This window comes from Parasteatoda tepidariorum, chromosome 4, assembly GCF_982258835.1.
Source record: "Parasteatoda tepidariorum strain Cologne lab strain chromosome 4, Ptep-v5.0, whole genome shotgun sequence".
Classification (NCBI taxonomy): domain Eukaryota; kingdom Metazoa; phylum Arthropoda; class Arachnida; order Araneae; family Theridiidae; genus Parasteatoda; species Parasteatoda tepidariorum.
The window spans coordinates 83,473,319-83,495,822 of record NC_141758.1 but is presented as its reverse complement, the minus strand read 5'-3'; the positions used below and the strand labels follow the sequence as shown (position 1 = coordinate 83,495,822).

General features: G+C 27.7%; 1 long non-coding RNA gene across 1 annotated transcript in view; it reads left to right on the top strand.

Annotated features, from left to right (window-relative positions):
* Window positions 1-633: 633 nt before the first annotated feature.
* LOC147811842 (uncharacterized) overlaps window positions 634-22,504 on the top strand; it is a 39,435-nt gene continuing 17,564 nt past the window's right edge. The window contains exon 1 of the long non-coding RNA XR_015432880.1: window positions 634-740. This is a non-coding gene — a long non-coding RNA (uncharacterized LOC147811842). The remainder of the gene's footprint in view (window positions 741-22,504) is intronic.

Sequence of the window (22,504 nt, the reverse complement as noted above, 5' to 3'; positions counted from 1 at the left end):
AAATATTGTTTTCAAGAAGACTAAATGAAGATTTACTACATATTATGTTCTATGTTAATCACTTTAACTTTTTCAAAAATTTAAATTCAGAATTACTCTAATAATCTAATTACTTTAACCTTATATAAAATTCAAATAAATACAAAAATGAAAAGGAGAAAGAATAATAGATCGAAAGATCAATAGAAATAAATTTGCATTTTGGAAAAAAAATAGGGACGATGTTTACTTTCCCTAACATATAAGATGAATATAATAATAATAATTAGAATGAATGAAGAATAATTTGATATGCAAATAATATGAGTGTAGAATTTATGGATTATTTGTAAAAAAAATATTACAAAAAATATCAAAATGACAAAAAAAGTAAAATATTTAAAAATTATTTTATTATTATTTTATTATTATTTTATATTTTATTATTTTATTATTTTTTATTATTTTTTTAGAATCTTAAGAACTAATTTACATTCACTTATTATTAAGCATTCGTAACTCCCACGATGCCTTCATAAAAATGCGCACTTCTCTCTTATTCGCGCCTTTCTACGTGTTGACCAAATCTTAGTGAATAGCCAATCATATTTAAGACCACTCGTGACGTCAAGTAAATCGACCAATCAATTGAAGGGATGTCGAAAAGAAAATAAGAGCGCTTGTAGAATAAGTTCTCTTTTCATTTCATCGCAATTCAAGAAATAATCACAGATTTCGGAAACCTGCCATATCTCTGTATAGTAAGTAACAGTTTTGTTGGTTTTCTTAAGATTTTAACAAAATAATAACAAGAAAATTTTATGGGTCTAAGTTCTTATAGACGTATGTTAGAATATTATGTATGATTGGAATTTTTGGAACTGCAAACTTAAAAAATATTAAAATATAGTTTTAAAAGCTTTTTTTATTCTTTACGTCCCACTATTTAACGTATTGATTTAGTAATTAGTTTTTAAAGTGTATTGATTACTCCAAAAAAAGATATTCTTTGATGTAATGTAAGAGACTCTTTTTAGAAGAACAATTTTTTTTTTCTTTGTAAAATTTTAAACACCTTGTCCTAAAATTTGAGTTGTTGAAACTGCAAATCCTTTCCCAAAAATCATCAATGATTTAATAATGAAAGTTCTTTTTTTTTTAACCATGCATGTTATGTTAGTATTAAACACATAACTTAGTCGTCAATACTTAAACTGTGTTTATTACCAACAAATCAAAATTAATATGAGAATTATGAAAATCCAAGGTTTAATGAAGAAAAAAACACATTTTTAATAAAGTTTCATACATCTTATCATATGAATGGAATTGTTGAAAATGCGAAAAACTTCTCGAAACAAATGTAAGTTGCCGAAATTATTAATAATGCAACTCTGAAGGCCATGTTTTACTGCTGCTTTTAAAATTTTTACAGCTCTTTTTTTATTTTTTATAGTTTATTTATTTTTGCACAAAATCACGTAGTTAAACATGATCTAAATATCCGTATGCCTTATATGTTTTAATTTTTTTTAAAGTAAATTTCAGATTAAAGTAGGGGAAAAATAAGTAAACAAATTACAAAATTATTTGTGAGTAATAATCTCGGGATAAACAAGACTAATGATTGTGTGCAAAAGAGTTTCTTATCTGTATTATTGATTGAGGAGCTAAGGTAAAAACCGCAGACAAATGCGATTCTGTAAGTGGCGTGCGAAGTGGGTAAAGATCCCAGGTATCGAGAGGAACAACTGAGGACAATTTTAAACTTAAAATTCTTCAACTTTGTTTTCTTAAGCACTATTGCCAATGCCATTTCAATCAGTTTCCACTGCTCGCTATCTATTGATATCAATGTTTTGAAACACTTTTCCAGATCGCCATTGCCACCTTCTAAACAGCCTGCCTCTCTTCCTTTTTCCCTGTGGCATTTCAAATATTATTCTTTTCACAAGGCTTTCCTCTCCATATCTATGTATGTGGCCAAGCCATCTCAGTTGCGATACTTAAATTACTCTTACTGCATTAGATTCTCTACACACGGAGAGAAAAATTCTGGTAAAATTACCGTACTCTATTCTAATCACATTTCTGGCAGAAACCCCCCCCCCATAATTTTGGAAATAAAACCAAAATATACGGTATTTAAACTAAAATAATTTTAAACCATTCATTTTGTAATTTTTCCAACTATATGGTAGCGGTTAACCGTTAATTCTAATTTTCAAAATTATAGTTCATATTACCAAAATTTACTTAAAAATACAAAACTGAAAAGTAAGTTTAACCGAATGAATAGTTTTTATGCCATACTCTATGAAATCATGATAAAATTACGAAAGCTTATTTCATTTACAAAATTTTATCACCTGTTATGGCGCTATATATTTTATAGTTGATTTAACCAAAATCATTACCAGCGCGATTCAGTAAAAATTAACCGAGCTTCTTGGTGTTCCTATAGAACCAGAAAGACGGGAAATTTAACCATATTCTGGTAGTTTTGACCATACTTTTTTTTTTCAGTGCATTTTTGTTTTAGTTGACCATTATATCTAGTTCTTTATTTTCCATTTTTCTTTACTGCTTCAAATGTTCTTCTTTGTGAGTTTATCCTTATTCGATTTATTTGTAGTCTAACACTCACTTTCATATAAAACTATTGGTCTAACTCTAAATAAGGTTTTTTACAGTTATATCTTTGTTTCACTGCGTAAGTATTTATTTTTTAATTGAGCTGGATTTATTTTTATATTGAAAAAAATTTTTTTTGCTAGTAAATATTTGTCTTAAGTAGGACTGGGCGATATAAGAAATTTTATATCGTGATGCATCGTCAGTTTTGCATCGCGATATAGCGATGTATCGCGATATAGTATTTTTGAAATTCATTTACTTGCATGGCTCAGAAAGTCGGATTTCTATCAAAACTTCATACTCAGATTGATTTAAATCAATTTATTAATTTGAAGTATATGTTTTGCTTAAGAAAGATATTAATGTTATATTTTCTAAAAATGATCGAGCAAATAACGAAAGATTTCCTAGTTTAAAAATAAATAATAAAAAAATAAATAAAATTGAAATTTATCAATATATTTGCCTAACAATATGGAAAGAAAATTTAAAAAATTAGTTCGTTAAGAATTATTTGTATGCTTAAAACAAAGGGCTAAATAAATTAAACAAAAAAAAAACACTTTTAAAACAACACTATTTTTTATCATTATTATTTCACATAAATAATAAAGTTAAATTGAATAATTACCGAATTCTGAAAGAAAAAACAAAGTAAGGTTTAATTTCTTAAAAATATAAAAACAAAAGAATTATGATATTCGACAATATATTCAACTGACAATATTGAAAGAAAATTAAAAAACACGATTATACTCTTTAATAAAACGAAGTGCTAAATGATTTTAAAAAAAGAAGTCTCAATCGCAAACATTACTAATTTTTTTGAATAAACAAAGTTGATTGACTTATGTCCAAATGCGAAAGAGGAAAAATAAGTTTTGTTATAATTTTATTTATAAAAATGAAAGAATGAAGAAAATGAAAGATTTATAAATTTAAAATCAGTAATAAAAACCCATTAAATTATTATTTTATCCAAAAAGTTTTTAATAAATTAAAATAAAATAAAAAATAGCCTAACAAATTTAATTACTTTTTAATTTAATTCTTTATGGGCACCTTAAATAAGATTTCCGTTTGTAATAAATTCAATAACGTAAAATAATACTTAAACATATATTATCGAAATTAATTTTCACATTTAAAAAGAAAGTTTTGTTTCAGAAAAAAAATTTACCTAATTAATTAAGAAACACTTCTTTATATATTCTTTTCAATAATAGATAACGTTCAGAACAAGGTAACGGCGGCGATCACAAAGTTAGTCCCACTGAAAATAATCTACAAGAAACGATATCAAGTCGCGACAAAGAAGAAAAAAAAAAACTAAGAGGTGCGGAAACGAACATGCGAGATCACGATATATGTTCTCAAAACTGATTTTGATTCTACCGCTTATCAATCAAGGCCGTTTCAATATAACGATACAAACATCGTCTTCCCCAGCGCGAGTTGTCATCGGAACGTAAGAGATCCTTGCGTGTCTTGCATCGCTATATCGTGTATCGCTATATCGTTCGTCTTCTTTACTTGACGGCTTAAATCAGATTTCTGATGCATCGCTTGGAACGAAAGTCGCTGTATCGGCCTACCGATACAAGACGTTAAATCGATATGTCGCGATATATCGATTTATAGCCCAGTCCTAGTTTTAAGTAATATTTTATGAAGTATTTACTATGGTATCTAAACTAGTTTAATAGATTAACTTAAAGGCATTGGAATACTGAAGAGAAAAATCGTTCGTAAAATTTTAAAATTTAGTATAATCAAAAGAAAAATCTAGAATATTTTGTAGGAAATAATTAATTTCTTCTTCTTCTTCTTCTTCTTGGGCGCTACAGCCTATGACAGGCCAAGGCCATCTCCAATAAGTTCTTGCTATCTTGATCCATTCTGTGCCATGGCCATCCAGTTAGTTATTCCTATTAACTTTAGGTCCCTCTCAACTGCGTCCAGCCACCTAGACGGTGAACGACCCCTTTTTCTTATACCTTTTGGTTTTAAAAAAAGCTACTTTTTTTGCCGAGTTTTGGTCTTCAGATCTATAAAAGTGTCCCAGCCATCAAATGCGATTGGCCTTAATAACATGAACTATGTCTGGTTGTTTATATTTTTTTATATAACTCACGATTGTAAAAGGTGCGCCATTTGTTATTCTCATAGACAGCACCAAAAATTCTTTCAAGTATCCCTCTCGCAAAAAACAACAATTTGTTCTCTTTTTTATTAAGAGTGCAGCACTCACTACCATATAGGATCACAGGCCGTAGGAGCTCTTTGTATAGGTTAAATTTTGTCTTTTGGGTTAAGAAATTTACTTTTTAGTTGGATTTTTAAACCAAAGTAGCATTAATTAATTTTTATAATTTTCAATCATAATAAATTTTTTATTGTAGTATAATTTCCATTTTCATTTATATAACAAATAAAATTTAAAAAAAAATTTAAATTTTTAATAATAAATATATATTTGAAATTTTTTTTGAAAATTAAATAGTTTTTTTTGTCCCTTCAGTAATTATATCCACTTTTCAGAGGCTAATTTAGTCGAGACACCTCAGGCATTACCAAAAACGTTTGCATTTAATAACTTTTTTCCAAAATTAAGATACGTTTTTAAAGATTTGTATACCAAATCATCATTTTTAAAATGCTTTAGGTTTCCAACTGTAGATACTATAAAAATTACGCAAAAAACAGTTGATGATTGAATGTGAACTAGATCATTTTTAACAATTTATGAACGTTGCAAAATAACTAATTGCGTTTTTATTAAACTGTAGATACTATCAAATTGCACAAAAAACAGTTTGTTATTCAATATGAGCTAGATTAATTTTAACAATTTCTGAACGTTGCAAAATAACTAATTGCGATTTATTTAAACTGTAGATACTATCAAATTGAAGCAGAAGAAGTTCGTGAATCAATGCTAGCTAGAGCATGTTAGCAATTTATGATCGTTTCAAAATAAGTAATTGCGTTTTTATTAAACTGTAGATACTATCAAATTGCACAAAAGAAGTTAGCAAATCAATGCGAGCTAGAGCAATTTAACAATTTATGATCGTTTCAAAATAACTAATTGCGTTTTTATTAAACTGTAGGTACTATCAAATTGCACAAAAGAAGTTTGTGAATCAATGAGAGCTGGAGCAATTTAACAATTTATGATCGTTTCAAAATAACTAATTGCGGTTTTATTAAACTGTAGATACTATCAAATTGCACAAAAGAAGTTAGCGAATCAATGCGAGCTAGATTAATTTTAACAATTTATGATCGTTTCAAAATAACTAATTGCGTTTTTATTAAACTGTAGGTACTATCAAATTGCACAAAAGAAGTTTGTGAATCAATGAGAGCTAGAGCAATTTAACAATTTATGATCGTTTCAAAATAACTAATTGCGTTTTTATTAAACTGTAGATACTATAAAATTGCACAAAAGAAGTTAGCGAATCAATGCGAGCTAGATTAATTTTAACAATTTATGAGCGTTTCAAAATAACTAATTGCGTTTTTATTAAACTGTAGGTACTATCAAATTGCACAAAAGAAGTTTGTGAATCAATGAGAGCTAGAGCAATTTAACAATTTATGATCGTTTCAAAATAACTAATTGCGTTTTTATTAATTTGTAGATACTATCAAATTGCACAAAAGAAGTTAGCGAATCAATGCGAGCTAGATTAGTTTTAACAATTTATGATCGTTTCAAAATAACTAATTGCGTTTTTATTAAACTGTAGGTACTATCAAATTGCACAAAAGAAGTTCGTGAATCAATGAGAGCTAGAGCAATTTAACAATTTATGATCGTTTCAAAATAACTAATTGCGTTTTTATTAAACTGTAGATACTATCAAATTGCACAAAAGAAGTTAGCAAATCAATGCGAGCTAGAGCAATTTAACAATTTATGATCGTTTCAAAATAACTAATTGCGTTTTTATTAAACTGTAGGTACTATCAAATTGCACAAAAGAAGTTTGTGAATCAATGAGAGCTAGAGCAATTTAACAATTTATGATCGTTTCAAAATAAGTAATTGCGTTTTTATTAAACTGTAGATACTATCAAATTGCACAAAAGAAGTTAGCAAATCAATGCGAGCTAGAGCAATTTAACAATTTATGATCGTTTCAAAATAACTAATTGCGTTTTTATTAAACTGTAGGTACTATCAAATTGCACTAAAGAAGTTTGTGAATCAATGAGAGCTAGAGCAATTTAACAATTTATGATCGTTTCAAAATAACTAATTGCGTTTTTATTAAACTGTAGATACTATCAAATTGCACAAAAGAAGTTAGCGAATCAATGCAAGCTAGATTAATTTTAACAATTTATGATCGTTTCAAAATAACTAATTGCGTTTTTATTAAACTGTAGATACTATCAAATTGCACAAAAGAAGTTAGCGAATCAATGCGAGCTAGAGCAATTTAACAATTTATGATCGTTTCAAAATAACTAATTGCGTTTTTATTAAACTGTAGATACTATCAAATTGCACAAAAGAAGTTAGCAAATCAATGCGAGCTAGAGCAATTTAACAATTTATGATCGTTTCAAAATAACTAATTGCGTTTTTATTAAACTGTAGGTACTATCAAATTGCACAAAAGAAGTTTGTGAATCAATGAGAGCTAGAGCAATTTAACAATTTATGATCGTTTCAAAATAACTAATTGCGTTTTTATTAAACTGTAGATACTATCAAATTGCACAAAAGAAGTTAGCGAATCAATGCGAGCTAGAGCAATTTAACAATTTATGATCATTTCAAAATAACTAATTGCGTTTTTATTAAACTGTAGATACTATCAAATTGAGCAAAAGAAGTTAGCGAATCAAAGCTAGCTATATCAATTTCAACAATGTATGAACGTTGCAAATAGCAAAATAATTAAGTGCAAGCTTTAGTAAAATAAAAGAAAAATTATTTTACTAAAGATTTATTAAATTATAGAAGTTTAATAATTTCATGGTATCAAACTCTAGTGAAATTTTTTCATTTTTATTTATAATGAAATCGTATCGAAGCACTGTGGGTCAGAAGACCATTATCTTTGGCCAAAAGTAAAAAATTAAATTTTCAACTAAAATGTGTGTAGGCAATTTTAATATAGGCCAAATTAAGTATTCATAATCATTCCAAACATTGTAATTTACTTTTTGGACCGACAAGAGTACAATGTAATGAAAAATAGGTTAATTTTTTTTTTTGAAATATAACTTTTAAATTTTTATTTCAGAAATATATATAAGAATTTCATCTTACTGTTACATTTTTATCGGAATAATTAGTCTGAAATTATAGTACAATTTTTCAATTTGTTGGATTAGTTAATACTCTTGACAAACTCATATTTTATATCTTATCATTTGACATTTTACAATGTTTGAATGACCTTCGAAACTTAGTTCCAAAAAGTTCCACGAGGTAATTAGCTAGACTTTTTTTGTTGTCTTCTTTGATGTTTCTTCTTTCGAAAAAACCTGTCCCATTTTGCCCGTATTGCAAAGGTGGGTTAAATATACCGAAAAGCAAAAATAATGTTTTTTTCCTTCATGTTTTCGCGTTATTTTGTAATTAATTCGCGTTATTTTGTAATATTACTTCGGAAAAATAATATGCTTTTAATTTTTAATATAAAATTACGAAAATTATTATATTTTCATTGCTATAATTAATTATTTATACGTACGATATTATTATTTTTATTTTTGTTTGCCATATTGTTTGTTTTTTTGGTATTTTTAGTGTATTTCAAAATTTCAACTGCGAATTCAATTTACCTGCACATAAAAACCCTTAAATAAAACCCCCCAAATTTTGAAACAAATTTTATCGAAACACTAATTTTGGCCACGAAACCTTGGATGCTGGCCCACTGTGCGAAGTAATAAAAATGTTGAACTTCAACGTTAATTTTAACAACTTTTTCGTATAAAATATTAACCGTTTGAGCTACACCGCACCAAGAAGGTAACTTTGCAGAAAACAATTGACAAAACTTTTCCCTTGCATTTCTAAAATGTTCCAAAAACATTGTCAGGATGTATCAATTGGTTTCATCAAAATATATTATAATAAATACCATACATTTATTAAATGGAAGAAAAGCATAATTCTTAATAGCAAAGGTTGAAAAAAAGTATTACGTGAAAAATAAAGCTAACGATTAGGGTGCACACTGTGAAAAATTCGGGATCAGTTTCCGGAAAAAAGCACCGGCACTTTGGGTGCCTCGTCGGTAAAATCTATTTTTACCGTAGAATTTTATATCGTAATTTTCACAGTAATATTTATTTAATTACAGTAATTTAGTTATTTTATAGTGAATAACACTGTAAAAATTATGTTATATCAGATTCTTTGTATCATAAAATTTTAAAGTAAAAATAGATTTTACGTTAAAAATTAACGTCACTTTAGAAGCGGGTAGTTTTTTTTATTTGCGAATTTTTTGCTGTATAATTTTGTTTCACCCGAAAAAGATTTTTTTGTATGTCATCTAAAGCATTTTTATATCTTACACGCTTTATAAAAGTTTTTCATATCTTATCTAAAAATTTTTTATATGTTATCTAGAAAATTTTATTCTTTCCACCAGCAATCAAGTCCAGAACTCGTAAGAGTTTTTATCATCAAAATACAAAAATAAATAAATAGGTATTGTGACAGAATTTCCTGTACTTATAAAATTATTTTAAAAAAACATACACACATTGTAACGGGATTTTTATGCTTATAAAATAACTTTTTGTCTGAAAATCTCTGCACTACATGTGAAAAGATATTAAACATCATTGTTTTTAAATAATTTTTTTAATTTAAATTACCTTTTAAATAATTTGATTAAAAAATTATTGATTCATATATAATTATTTGTTAAAGATTGTGCAGTCCTTGGAAAATTCTAATGAATTGCTGAATTTTATCCAATGCATTAATTTAAACAATACATTAATCTGACACATTAATTAATCTTGCATTGATTATTATCATTACCATTAGTCATAGATTTAATTCCAAAAATGTACTGTCTTTTGAATGGCATTTAACTTTAATTGAAATTTTTCTTTATTCTCTTTTTGCCATTTACCTGTCTACAATGGTGTCATGTTAACGTCAAAATCAAAGATATCTTCTTTTACTGCAATTACTTCTCACACTTTGTTTAGTTGTTGCTTTTAAGCAAGTTTTATGATCAAGCTGCGAATCTTATTTTGTTAAAATTTTTTTGTCAAATCATAAAATTTTTCTATGAGAAGTAGTATTAAGTTAATCATTAGTTTCTATAAAAATGTCCTATTTTTATAACAAGAAACTTTATAAAAATAATGCTAAAAAATACACGGAAAAAAATGCTGATGCGCATTTTTTTAAATATTTTTTTTTTAACTATTTATTTTTAAATAATAATATCAAGGCAAAATACCACTAATTCTTTTCCAATATGGCACTTTTTATACAATTTTCATTAAAAGAAAGTACATTTGTGGGGTATTGGAACATTGTTTATACATAGTATTTCGTAATCACCATCCTTAATAGATATTTTTAGAATCCTTTTACAAATGAAATTGAAAAATTAAGATAAAAAGGACTACAAATTCATGTTTACACGAGAAAAAAATATGTTTTTATCGAAACATGACAAATCGCTAAAAAGGAAAACGAGATTGAAACATCAAAGCCCGTTTAATTGTCACAGGAAACATAAGGAATAAAAATCCACTGTTAGATTCACCTTTCAGTTGCTTCGTATGATCAAACTGTTTCGTGATGTTTTTAATCATGCCTCCTCAATAGTCAATCCTAAGATTTTAATAATATTTTGTCACCACTAATATGATTTTTTTCAATGATTATGTTTTAGACTTCTTTTTTCAAAAGAATCCTAAAATTATATGTTAAGGGTGATCATTACAGAACACCTTGCATATGCATGCTTGAGTTTCTTTTTCATTGAAAAAAAATAACGTACTTTCAGCTTCATGCCACAAATATTGTTTTAACTTACGCATTGCTGTCTTACATTAATTAATCCTTCCTTTACCCTTATCAAACTCAATAATAATTCCCCTGAATTTGATAATTTGTTTCATTTATTAAAAACTTGTATTTATTTTTTTTACTTTCATTGTACTGGAAAAAACATTAAAAGCACTTCACATCATTTTCTTGTAAGAATAAGATGTAATCTTCTTGATTCGAAAGGTGAACTATAAATTTGCTAATTAATTTCAGTAAGTGATATATTAAGAATTCACACTCACGAAATGCTTTGTAATTTAATATTTTTATTATCTTTACCTTTATTTTTATTCATTTATAAATTTTTTTAATAAGCACAACTTGGGTGGATTCGGACACTTGTCCTTCAAACCCGGAGGGGTAATCGCAGTTTGGAAAACATGATCCTAATAGTTTACCCAGAAGAAGAAAATTATATGTTTGAAACAATTAATGTTAGTTTCATCAATTTGGGGACAATATATGTATTAGTGCTTTGTGCTGATTCTTCATTCTCACATTGCTTATGTGTATATGCTTTCTGGTTCATGTGTACATGAATTCCGGCATATGTGATCCATAATTAACTAAATTCAATTTTTTAAGGGAAAATTTTTCTCAACTTTTAACTACCACAATTACTTTTATAATTATTGAAACTGGCACTCTATATAATTATTCTCTTAACATTAAAACACTAAAGACAAATTATTTTGTAATAACAGTAAATATCTTTTGTATAGGAAAATTATCGTGATTGAATATCATTTACTAGCTCTAAAGGAATTCAATCATTTGCTAGCTCTAATTTGTAATTTCAAAAATGATATTATTCTTTATATTCTTGGTACAAATTTCTGCCTGTAAGAAAATAAGTAATTATTAGCAAATTACTGAAGGTTTTACAAAATTATTGCACGCGCATACTCTTAAATTGAGGCAAATAATTGAACCAAACAGCGATGTGCGAAAATGTACATTTAATGAAGAAGAACTAAAATAAATATACATTGGATATAAGTTTCATGCTTACTATTTACTCTTTATAGAATAAAAAAACTATTGGTCCTCAAACAACAATTTATAAGTAAATGGTTATGTAAATGATTTGCACAATTGAAAAATTTACACTCTGAATGATTTTTTTTAATTATTATATTGACTTAGCACCATTAACTAAATCTTCTCCGCTGCTGTGATCTAACATGTTGGTTTTGCATTAATTTCATTGCATAACATATTATAAAAACTTATGTTTACGTACTAAGCTATGATCTCGTTTTGTAATAATGTAGTTATAATGTTATAACGTAGCTTTATCCGGAGCGAGAGTGCCTAAGTTTCAATTTGTTATAACATGCCATACAGTTACATTACGCTAAACTCAACCGCTAAATCATTTACATACATTAACTTGCATGTTTAATACATTAACTAACATGTTTGTCCTACTTGATTTTTTGAAATTGAGTCCCTGGAGCACAAGTGGTTAAAACCATCAAAAATTTACCCCATTTTCTGAGGCGACTATCTTGAAATATCTGAGAGGAAGCAGCTTAAGAGGGAAGAGAAATCTAAATTGTTATGGCCAGTGTTCCATTGTCTCTTGTTTATTGTTCTACCTATAATCAAATGAGATAGAACAGCAAAAAACAGGATAATAGAATTATCCTGTTTTTTACTGGATGGAATTTATAACAAACAGGTTATAACAAACAAAAACAGGTTAGAAGTTATGAGGATTTTATTTATTAAAAGTATGGGTTAAAAATATAGGTAATTTTGACTTCTGATGTTCTATTGAAGCTTAATTGCGACATGGGTTTTTTCTTAGCTTGAGGTGAAGTAAAAAATACATAAGTAGCAATACCTCACTTGCCTGAACAGCAATATTTAAGTTCCTCAATTTAACATCCTCTGTAAATTTAAAATAACAATAAAAGCTTTCATCGGGAGGAATGGAAAAATTCAGACATGCATATTAAGCCTAAACCACAACTATTAAACAATTTTCACCTTTCCCCTAATTATTTTCACATTCAATGATTTAGAAATTAGTATTTTAAACAAAATATGAATGTAGAATTTAAAATTAAGCGTCAACAATTTTAAATTCAAATTTTAATTTCCAAAGATTTATATAAATTAATAATTTAAGCATTCTTTTCTAATATAACTTCGTTGAATTATTTTCCTAATTAGACTAATCTTTAGTTTCAATATAGCACTTAACCACAATTCCGTAAAAGTTTCACAAATATTACGGTACGCTATATTTCACTTAACTTAAAAATTATAACATTATCCGTTCCTTAAAACTAAAGTATTTCTACACGCATTTTAATTTAATACCATTTTAAATATCGTTTGCCTTCTATTTAGTATATTTAATGCATATTCTAGAAAAGATTATTCGCTCAAAATAAATCTCGCACTTCAAAGCGTAGAAGTTTACCTTTAGTAAACTGGCATCGATTAAAGGAAGTAGAAAGAGAAATACCGAAAATAGTTGCTTACACAGTCAAACGATAAATTTACAAGAGAAGTAGAAATGACAAGGAGTTTTTAAATTTGTATCTCGAATTTAAACGGAATTAAAATGTTACAATGGAATGTTTACGTGTATGAACTTATAAGGGCTCTTCGAGTTTTCAAGGCTCAGATGTCTTGTTTAGCTATTCAAAATCTCTTTATTTATGGCTCAAGTTTGGAATGTTTGCTTAAGAGAAGATTACAGTGATTTAGGCTTAATATATCAAATAGAAATTCAAAATGTATGAATTTATTTTTCTGAAGTATAGCGAGAAAATGGGGTTATTTTGATGATTTGACTAACTGAAAAATACTGAGGAGTTTAAATGTAACTAATATTCAGTGTCTCGTATTAGTCTCGAAATATAGAAACTTTATATAAGGTAATGTCATCGGAGGTTTATTATAATTTTTTTTTCTGTGACAAATACATCGATCTATAATCGAATCAATGAGTTCGAAAACCAATCATTTCCAACAAAGCTAATTTAACAGGAGAGACAAAAAACTGAATAGTTAAGTATCAGTTTGGTACATAGAGTTTTTATTTTATTTTTGATTATACAAAATATTCTACTGTAATTTTGCGATAACATTACTTAATTTTTTAATTTACAAAATAATTAAAGAATTTGGAGATGACCGGTTTTCTGACAAAACCTTAAAACTGATTAATTTTAACTAGCAAAAATATAAATAATTTGTCATTTAAAAATTAAATAAAAACTTTATTTGAGTATTAGATTAGATATTCATGGCTTAGAAATCTTCTGGATTATGACTATCTATGCTGGGCCACTTACAAATTTCTTCATAGAAAAATCAAAACTAATTTGGTTTATATTTTAGAAATTTTTTTTTACGTCTGCAATTGTTTTGTTCTTTTTTGGCAACTTTTCCAAAATATGCTTCCTTAACTGACTATGGAGCCATTTTTTTTTTTTTTTTTTTTGCATAGAGTAAATATTAATTTGCATCAACCACCAATCAAAGCAGATACTTCAACTTCCCAAGGCGTAGTACTTCTTTAAGTTAAATTGCTTGAATGTGACACATGTTCTTTCTTGCTTTTCCCAAGAAGCATTTTGATAACACATTTTTCTTATAAGGCTCCTCCACCAGCTTTTGAAATCAAAGTATATTATTTGTAGTCGCCTCCTCGGCAGTTTATAGTTACTCCCTTTTTATTTTCTTGTATAAAAAGTGAGTAACTAAACATAACATCTAAAGACCTGCCTCCTGAATCACACGTTTTATTTTTATTTTACAACCGCTGTTAAACAGTCAACCCAGTTTTTAAGTTTGTAACTACTAACATTCAACTCCATAACCTTGTAATTTTGAACACAATCCAGAAGACAAGGGAACTCCTGGTTCTAGCATTGGGAGAAATTTGCCTTCGTGAAGGACTTTTTGATGAAACCCGCATTTGCGTTACATGGAGAGGAAAACTACAAACCTCCCACGGTTAACCCGATGACAAGGGGAGTCAAACCCATAATATCGCTCCTACTGAGGATATTTTAAGTCAGGAATGTGGTCGGAACTTACATCGTCCAGCCATCACTGGGATTCGAACCCGGGTCACCTAAATAGGATACGAGCACTATGTCTCCTGGGCAACCCAGGCTCTCTGAATCACACATTGTGTGATAAAAAGCGTCAACAAAATAACAAGCTTTCATTTCATAAGCAACAACGCCAAATATTTTAACGGTATATTTTCAAGTCGAAAGCAGGTCATCTCCAGGATATGGAAATAAATAAATTGAGATTTCACTGCTCAAAATATATTATACAAAGCAGGAGAACATTAAATCCTTACTATTTATCCACGTCAGCTAAACTTAAGAATGCAAAAATCCCAATTTTGAAAAAAAAAGTTGAGATGACAGCTTTTCGGGATCAATTATGCAACAGAGCCTTGAAATTCCGCTGAATCCGATTCGAGTTAAAAATAACTATCTATATTTTGAATTCTTTGAGTTATTTACATGCATACACTGTAAAAAAAATTCCAAATCGAATTAGGGTAAAAAGTGCTGGCACTGAGAATGCCGGTATTTTTACCAGAATATGTTTTACTCTCTTGAAAAACTCTTGATATACCTAAATTTTTACAGTAAAAATTTCTGCGAAATCTCTAAAGCACTCTAATTAAATAAATATTACTGTAAAATAATATTTTATAGTTAAAATGGATTTTACGGTAAAATTGACGATGCACGTAAAGAGCTCGTACTTCACAACATTATTTGTAGTGGAAGCGGAATTTTTTGCTGTGTATTGCGAAAAAAAAATTATACGTAGACAGTAAATACTTCTTTAAGATAGAGGAGAAGCTCATAATTTCTTTCATTCACAAATTTTAATCACTTACCATAACAAAATGAAGTGTGCAACCTTTTAGTAAGTTATTTGTTAGTTATTAATATAATAATGTGTATGTATACTGCTTATTTTATGCAGTAATAATAATAATAATAATTTTTTCCTTTGAAAGATTTTATTTTCTTCTTACTGTTCGATTTAAAAAAGACGTAACAAATGATCTGAATTATTTTTTATTTTACTTTATTGATTTAAATCAGTTAAAAAAACATAACATTAAAGCTGTGTTTTTAATTATTTGATTTACGACCTTTGTTGAAGAAAAAATTTTCGAGTTCAAATAGCGTCAGAACGCTTTGAAAAATATTTTCAAAATCTAATTAAGTTTGCTGGGATCATATCAAAATCCGTATCAAATCATGCAGAAGTGTCCCAAGTGAAAAACTTAAAATCACAGAAGGAAGCAAACTTGAGGATTGAAATAAACTACAATTCTTGTCACACTACCGTCCAACTGTCACGAAATTACAAGCAGAATATGTAAATAATAAACCTGCATTAATTATAAATAGAATAATTTTATGTTACAGATATTTCCAATCGAATAAATTTAATAAATTTTCTATTAACAGGTAAAATTTATTTTTTTCTAAGGTTAAAAAATATTTTTAAAAATATTTTTTTATTTATTTATTTTTCTTCCACAACGTGATCGAAAGTAATTGTCTCAGCATTTGTAGGAAATAAATTTGGCATGCCTTATGTAAATAGATTCAATCAGAAGTAAATAAAAAAGAGAATAAATATGCTTGTTTTTTTCTCTGTGCCAATTTATGAAATAAAAGTCCCTTATTAATAAAATCTAAAAATAATTTTTAAAATTCTAATTGAAAGTTTAATTTGAGCTTGGAAAAATAAAAGCTAATTTGTATTTCAAAAAGCATTCCTCCTCTATTTCTTCAAAACAAATCCATAAGATTCTTTTAAAAGAAATCCATTTCATTTGCTTCGATTTTTCATTATGTCCTTTGATTAATTAGCATTCCAAATCCTCAAATGTTTTTGAAAAGTTAGTATAATAAAAATAAAAACGTTTTGAAAATTAACGATATCAGTTGCATAAAATTAATTCTTAAACTAAAATGCTGTAATGTCAACCCGTTAAATGGAATTCCTTTTTAAGAAAGTTGTATTTCTCAGAAAGCTTAATTTATTCTTAATTCTTCATTTTAAAACAGATGGTGCAATAAGAATTTTCCATTTCAAACAAATCAAAGTATATTTTTTGCCCAGGAGATTATTAAACCTATACTTACATACTTAAGCAAATGTTTCCTTGTTTAAATAATCAAAAGCAATATTTCCTCTGGGGAAAAAATTAATTATATACTAATCAAGTTGTAAAAAAAATTAGTTGCTCTTTATAAAATTATAATATTATTTTACATATTTACATGCACAGAGACACAATTTTTGCATACATATCCTACAATATGCATACAAGTATAATAATCGCAAATCAATACTACATTTTATAAACATTATTATTCAGAAGCTTGAAAAATTAAGAAAATTTCATTTAAATATTACTTTATAATTGAAAAACTGCATTGTTAACTTTACTTCTACACACTTCGGCACGCACATTTTATAATTATTTTGCTTTACGTACAAATCATTATAACCGTAAACTAATTGATACAATTTTTTAACATTCCTTTTAACGAATTATTATTATTACTAGAGGGCTGCGCCCCCTGCTCGCTAACGCTCGCCAACCCCCGAAAATTGCTGCGCAATCTTATATGGTTTGTTTCGCAAACCCAGCTCACTTCGCTCGCAACTATCTTATGTACATTGCAAATGCACAAAATTCTTAAGAATTCAAATTAATCATTCAAATCCATATAAATTTTTTTTTAAAAAAAATTTCATCTTTTTAGTAAATACTAAGTCATTAAAATAAATTTAAATTCAAATAAATGACATGTAATTCGTTAAAACTATTAGAAATGTGCTATAGTATAATTCGTGATATAAATCAAAAATCGTCAAATGAATTCGTAATATATAAATTCGTGAAAAAAAGAGCTTTCGTCAAAATACTAAAATAGAGATCTATCGACAAAAACTACTCACTTCTGCCTAGCTTAATAGAATGAGATTGCCGCAGCTGATGCTCTCCGGTTATTTCAGTTTCCGTTTCTAAAAGCACTATATGTTGAGCCACCTCATCTAGATTTAGCATGTGACATTTTTAGCGGCAATCATTGGTCGATTCGCCGTGTAAGAGAAATAGTAACGTAAACAAAACAAAGCAAACGTTGCCACCGGCGGAAAAGAAATGCAGCTAAAATTTGGGAGCCACGTAAGAGAATTATATATATTAGATTATTATTGAAAGTTACTTTATTTGTAAAAATACTTTGTTATTTTACGTTTTTATTGACTTGATTACTCAAATAGCAGAGATTTTACTACGTATATGCATGTAGAATATAATTAATAATCGTAAACCAATCGACTCTATTTATAAACAAAACCTTGGCGAAAGAATGATTTTGTTTTTAATAACTACGTATATGCATGTAGAATATAATTAAAAATCATAAACCAATCGACTCTATTTATAAACAAAACCTTGGAGAAAGAGTGATTTTGTTTTTAATAACTACGTATATGCATGTAGAATATAATTAAAAATCATACACCAATCGACTCTATTTATAAACAAAACCTTGGAGAAAGAGTGATTTTGTTTTTAATAACTGCGTATGTGCATGTAGAATATAATTAAAAATCATAAACCAAACGACTCTATTTATAAACAAAACCTTGGAGAAAGAGTGATTTTGTTTTTAATAACTACGTATGTGCATGTAGAATATAATTAATAATCGTAAACCAATCGACTCTATTTATAAACAAAACCTTGGAGAAAGAGTGATTTTGTTTTTAATAACTACGTATATGCATGTAGAATATAATTAAAAATCATAAACCAATCGACTCTATTTATAAACAAAACCTTGGACAAAGAGTGATTTTGTTTTTAATAACTGCGTATATGCATGTAGAATATAATTAAAAATCATAAACCAATCGACTCTATTTATAAACAAAACCTTGGCGAAAGAATGATTTTGTTTTTAATAACTGCGTATATGCATGTAGAATATAATTAAAAATCATAAACCAATCGACTCTATTTATAAACAAAACCTTGGCGAAAGAATGATTTTGTTTTTAATAACTGCGTATATGCATGTAGAATATAATTAAAAATCATAAACCAATCGACTCTATTTATAAACAAAACCTTGGCGAAAGAATGATTTTGTTTTTAATAACAACGCATATGCATGTAGAATATAATTAATAATCGTAAACCAATCGACTCTATTTATAAATAAAACCTTGGAGAAAGAGTGATTTTGTTTTTAATATTTATTATTTTTATTAAAAAATATTTTTTATGAAGATATTGTCACTTTAATTATTTATACTTTGGAACACAAAATGTTTATACATTTTACAATATACAAACAAAATATAACAATCTTAAATCAATCAATACAATTTATAATCTTTATTTCTTAAAACGTGAAGAAATGAACTAAAGTTCATTTAAAAGATCTTTGGCAAAAGTCATCTAATCATTTTCTCTCTAATTGATTACTTTATTACTAAATCTTTATAAGTTTTCCTCCCACGCATTTGAAGTTTTCTTTCGAATGTTTTATAATAGAAGGTTTTGCCTGCTTTTTTTTCTTCTTCTGAAGTCATCGATCAATGGAATCGATTGTTGTTGAAACGTTTGTCATCAGTCATAGGGGTGGGTGTCGACCCCTAAATTTTCCCACTCATCGAAAAAAGATTTTTCTTCTCTGCTGCCCGAAACACACACAAAATATAAGGTGAAAAAAGTAGAAATGGAGGGTAAAAAAAACTCATTAAACGAAGACGAACGGCAGGTAATTTTCCACGAAGTCAACTCTTTGAAGCGGTAGGGAAAAGTGATAATATTTGAATAAATTGTACTCCTTGAGAATAAATAATTAAAATAGTAGAGAGAGTTGAAAAATGGTGCGAAATTTTTAGTCAAGGTAATAAATACTCTTTTAAAAAACTTTTTTAGGGGCGTGTGTAAGCTATCAATAAACTGATTTTTTATTATTTATTTCTTATATTTATTCTCAAAATTATTATTTTCGATCGAAAATTTATCAAAAGATAGTTTTTGCAATAGTCTCCAGTGCCGTTATGAGTCGTCAGATTACATCGTTTTCATATACTGTTATGAAATATTATCATTACTTTCTTATAACAATAAAATAATCTCATTAAAAAATATTCTCCGATATAATTTTTGATGAGAAACGTGTTCATTAAAATTTTATTTCATTTTTATCTTGTGATCGGTGTTGAAAAGCCGATCCATTTTTGTGTTAACGAATATTCAACTCCTTACTCTTGTTATCAGACAATAGATGGGAACTCGTGGATCAAGCATTGAAACTAACTAGCCTTCATGGAGGCCTTTTTGATAAAACAAACCACCGTCTCCTATAACTGAAAACCTTCACACGATTTCTTACAAGGGAGACTAGTGAAGTGTGACTCGCCAATTTTGAAATAAACTAGTGGGATGTATGCTTTATGAGGAATAATTTTAGGGGGCAACATTCGTTTTGGCCCATAGAAGGTCCTATGAGAGATAAAAAATAATTCAAGATATAGATAAATCGGTATTTTATTACTTCAATGCAGACTATTAGTTATTTTAATTATCTCATACTCCAATTAATTTTGTGGTACTTTCACGAACTATGTAATGCATATTTATTGCAAAATTGATCTCAAAAGTCGGATATATCTATTTTGAAAAAATGCCCTCAAGCGATTATTCTAATTTTTGTAAAGAAACTTTCAAAAAAGTATTTTATTGTTTACAATTGGATAAGGAGGTAAAAACGCCATAGCACAAAAAAAAAAAAAACTTTATGTGGCCATCTGACCAATTATAACTTGTAACGCATTTTCCCAAACTGATGGAATTTTTTGTGAGTATAGGTTATGTAACATCCAAAAATGTGATTTATAAAAAGTAAATTTTGATGCCAATTTTTTTTAAATTAACCTAACAGGTTTTTCTGAAAAACTACAGATATATAAAATTTTCGAAATCAATTTTGACAATAAATATGCATTATATAGTGCGTGAAAGTACCACAAAATTAATTGGAGTATGAAATAATTACAATAACTAATTGTCTGCATTAATACCGATAATAAAATACCGATTTATCTATGTATTGAATTATTTTTTTATCTCTCATAGGACCTTCTATGGGCCGAAATAAATGTTGCCCCCTAAAATTAATCCTCGCAAGGCCTACATCCCACTAGTTTATTTCAAAATTGGCGAGTCACACTTCCCTAGTCTCCCTTGTTAGTGGTAGTTCGATCAAACCACTATGAAAGTAAACCTGTAAGCACGTTAATCATTTTATGAAGAAAGAAAACAACAATGTGGTTTCAATATATATATATATATATATATATATTTGATTTATCATAATTCTCTGCTAACCAACACATATTAATTCTTAAAATATATGAATATTAATATAAGATAAATTTCTTTTAGATATTTTCTTAATAGAAATTAGATTCATATGAAAAACTGGTTCACTTTTCAAATAGTCTGCGCCCACAACTTATAAAAATTCGCGTCCAACTTATAAAAATCCGAGCTCATCTTATAAAAATCCTTGTATAAAAATCCGCCTCCCTGATGTAGGAGGTGTTGAACTAAACCGACTTTGCGTTACATGGAGAAGAAAACCATCAGAAACTTCCCAACGGTTAGTCCACCCATAATCCATCCATAATCGTCCATAATCCATCTGCCGCTGAGAATATTTTGCGTCTGAATAATTTGGCAATTTGCAAACAGTCGGCATTAATTTGCATTGCACTATTTTTTTTCTTTTGGAGACCTTTCCAATATTTTCGAATCAGCCTGAAACCTTTTTGGTTTTACTGCATTAATATATACCTTTCGTCAAATTCGAAAATGCATCATTAATTGTTCAAATAGCCTGATTTATTTATTTTCGCAATAAGCTCGGAATAGTAGAGGTTAATTCTAAAAAGCCTTATTAAAGTTTTATTGAAATAAACCTAAGCAAATTCGATCCAATTGAATGTTTCCGACGCACATTTTCTGATTTGACTAGAAGCACAAATGGGCATATTGTAATAAGCCTAAAAATATCGGGGCTGGTCAGAAAATACGTAAGACCTTTCCCATTAACTTACCGCACTGTAAAATGCTGGGGATATTTACAAGAGCCGGAATTTTTAATTAGTATACGACAATGCTCAGAAACTAACAGATTTACATTTAGAAAAGTACGCAGCAAACAGATTCATGTTACCTACTAGTTAAGTAGTGACAATTAAATAGAAAAATATTTGCTTAGCTACACTTAAGTTGAATTTTTATTTGGACTTTATTCTATGCAAATTAAACAGTTAGGAAATACTTTACTTGGTTTAATTAACTAGCTGTTTACAAACTGTAGGTATTTTTCGGAATCTTTTTATTTATTTTATTTTATTCATTTATTTGTTTTATTTTACTCATTTATTTATTTGTTGAATTTATTCATTTTATTTCATTTATTTATTTGTTTTATTTTATTCATTTATTCATTTGTTGCATTAATTTATTTTATTTTATTTATTTTAAAATTTTTAAATAAGGACAGGAAGTTGGCAATTTGCTTATTGCTATTTACAAATGAAGAAAAATAACAATAAGAATATAATAAACAAATGAAGAAAAAGAAATGAAGAAAAAAAAAACCCAAAACATACTTAGGTCATGATTAAACGATCCCTGAAGTACGAAATTGTATTAATTGTTTGGAAATTTATAGTTTTCGAAATTGTTGTCTCTCACAAAAGAACAAGTTCTGATTT